Below are 3,205 nucleotides of genomic sequence, written 5' to 3' on the forward strand. Positions count from 1 at the left end.
GCATGAGTTTTTGCTATTTCAGCAGCAAAAAAACTGATGGTGGCTGGTTAGGAGAGGATATAAAATGTAGAGTGGCAATGGCAAGAAAAGCATTTCTGAAGAAGGAAATTTGTTAACATGAAGCGTAGATCTGTTAACATCAAGTATAGGTTTAAGTGTCAGGAAGTATTTTCTGAAAGTATTTGTATGGAGTGTAGCCATGTACTGAAGTGAAATGAACAGTTTAGATGAGAAGAGAGCAGGAGATTTTGAAATGTGGTGCTAAAGAAGAATGCTGAAGATTAGATGAGTGGATCAGTTAACTAATTTTATTTATTTATTTATTTTATTTATCCATCCGTTGACAATAAATATGTTAATGAGGACGAACTGAACAGAATTGGGCAGCAAAGAAATTTGTTGCACAATCTGACTAGGAGAAAGGATCAATTTGTAGGGTATGTTCTGTGACATCAAGGGATCACCAGTTTAGTAATGGAGGGAAGCGTGAGGGGTAAAAATTGTAGAGGGTGACCAAGAGATTTGTACAATAAGCAGATTCAGAAGGATGTAGGGTGCAGTAGTTACCGTACTTACTCGAATCTAAGCCGCACCTGAAAAATAAGACTCGAAATCAAGGAAAAACAAAAAAAAAAAAAAAAAATCCCGAATCTACGCCGCACCTGAAATTTGAGACTCGAAATTTCAAGGGGAGAGAAAAGTTTTAGGCCGCACCTCCAAATCGAAACAAAGTTGGTCCATTGTAATATGAGACACAATTTAGGTCGAATGAATGACGATACAGCTACAGTAGTTTGGTTCGAGTCGTAAGCTTAGCAGTTAAGCTTTACCTGGTAGCCATTGCTATGCGTCAGGCGCCCCGTCCGTATTTATAAGGGTACCCTTCCTTTTTCACGTGCTTCGTATGGTTTGAATTGATTGCTTATTTTTCTTTGATCTGACAAGTGTCATTCTCTTTGTTTTAGGTGTTTACGTCACTCTACGTTGAAAATGCATTACTGTACTGTGTCATGTATTGTTCGTCGCATTCTGATAATGTGTGTTTACGACCTGTCGCCGCTCGCGGCATGGCTTGCTTTTGTGCATGCTACCGCCGCTTACAATTAAAAAACAAAAGAGAGGAATCGTCTCATTAGTGAAACAATGGCAAGAGACTGCTGTTTGTTGTTACTTACACTGCTGCTTTCTTCGATAATGACCAACAAGAACCAAATAATAGACTGCATATGATAGAAGATGCTCTGAACAAGAGTTTAGCGAAAATTTTTCTCCGTTTGAAAATCTTTTCAGACGCCTCTTTAGTACATTATATTCTGCACAGAAATTAGTCATCTTAGATTTAAAAATCTAGTCAATTGCCGTGCTTCATTTCTGACTGTACCACTATTAGGCATAAGAATAATATGAATATAAACATGACATGATATGTATATTCTTCCTCGTTTGCTGTTGTCTCACTCAAGTTTCGTAGTTTATTAGGCAGACAGGATGTAAATGAGATAGCAGCAAACATGAAACAGTACATGGCCAAATGTTTATATTCGTATTATTCTTATGGTGAAGAGAATACTGCATGTGATTCACAATACATAAAAGTTCCTATTAGCAACCATCTCTTCTCACAGGTAGGAAAAAATTCAGAACGTAGAGTTCTGACAAACATCCCAAACAGTCTTGCCAGTCGGATTTTCGTAGTACATTGAAATGCTGCGACATTCAAAGATGAACAATACGGAATTTGTATTTACTTCGTTGGATAATGTATGAAAATGCAGTGGTCGAAACTCGGAGCGGAGAAAAAAAAAGCTCATCTTCCACCTTTTTTTTTTTTTTTAAATTTATTTACCGGCGCAGAGGTTTTGGCGCCAGTAATTTATCTTTGTGTAGCGCTACATATATTCGACGGCAGAACTTAGTTGTGGCGGCACCTTCGGGCGGCACCTACCAACATTTTTCCGAACTTCCGCTTACTTTGCACTCGATTCTAAGCCGCAGGCGGTTTTTTGGATTACAAAAACCGGAAAGAAGTGCGGCTTAGATTCGAGTAAATACGGTACTCAGAGATGAAGAGGCTTACACAGGGTAGAGTAGCTTGGAGAGCTGCATCAAACCACTCTTCAAACTGAAGACCGCAAAAACATGACGTACTAGCTCTGTACACTCCTGACATCTATTAGTAGTTCGCAGCAGTAGCTGTATTTTGTGTGTGTTAATTGTTTTGAAGTGTCTCTTGTACTTTACAGGGGCCATGGGAAGTATACAGACCACCAAATAAGATTGTTTTAAAGGCCAGTAGGAAGTATGTGCACCACCAAAGCAATTTTTTCATCACAAATGGGACGTGTAGTTAGCACAGAATTAATCTCTCTTTTTGTGGACTGTGGGAAGTATACTTACCACCAGCTCGATAGTTTTACTAGGCTCATAGGAATGTGCCTTACCATCTCTGAATGGGTCTGATGTCTTATGGTAGTACACTGTACAAGGTGTATTTAAAAAAAAAAAAAAAAAAAAAAAAAAAAAACTATACAAGGTGTGCATAAAAATGCTGCAACAATCTATCATGACATCACTAAATTTGTCACATGTAGAGCCCGAACACATTGCTTTATTCTACAGTACACACTATTGTGACGTGTCGTGGCTCATTTCTTTATTGTGTGGTAATAGAGTTCCTACGATTGTTTTAATCATTGTGGTAAGTAAACTTGAATCAATGTTAACACATTATGAAAATTAGTTTATCATATATTATTCATATTGCAACTGTTCATTACCTTTTTTGGAATAATTCTGAGAAGCAAGTCTATACAAAGAAATTCACACCAGAAGCAGCATTGGAGTTGCTGTTTTCACTGTCTGGCAATCCTGATAATTATGAAACAGAAATTGATGAAGGTCCAGATCATGAATTTGTTTCAGGCATTGTGCATGGCTGTGACCGCATTTGCTTCCACACCATGGTAACGATAGTAGTCTAAACAGTACCTGCGCTCTGGATATTGGTGTTTCTAGTTGTGCTGTAAGTGGTGAAGAGTGGTTTGCAGATGAAGAATGGTCACATGACACTGTTTTTGACTTGCTTCACCAAGCTACACAAGGAGAACCAGCTGTTGAGTAAGTTATTGACAAAATACCACACAGAGAAAGACGACTTCTGTTTTTTATTTACCACTGAGGTACTGGAGCATGTGGTTTAGCAAAC

Source organism: Schistocerca americana, chromosome 2 (genome assembly GCF_021461395.2).
Source record: "Schistocerca americana isolate TAMUIC-IGC-003095 chromosome 2, iqSchAmer2.1, whole genome shotgun sequence".
NCBI lineage: Eukaryota > Metazoa > Arthropoda > Insecta > Orthoptera > Acrididae > Schistocerca > Schistocerca americana.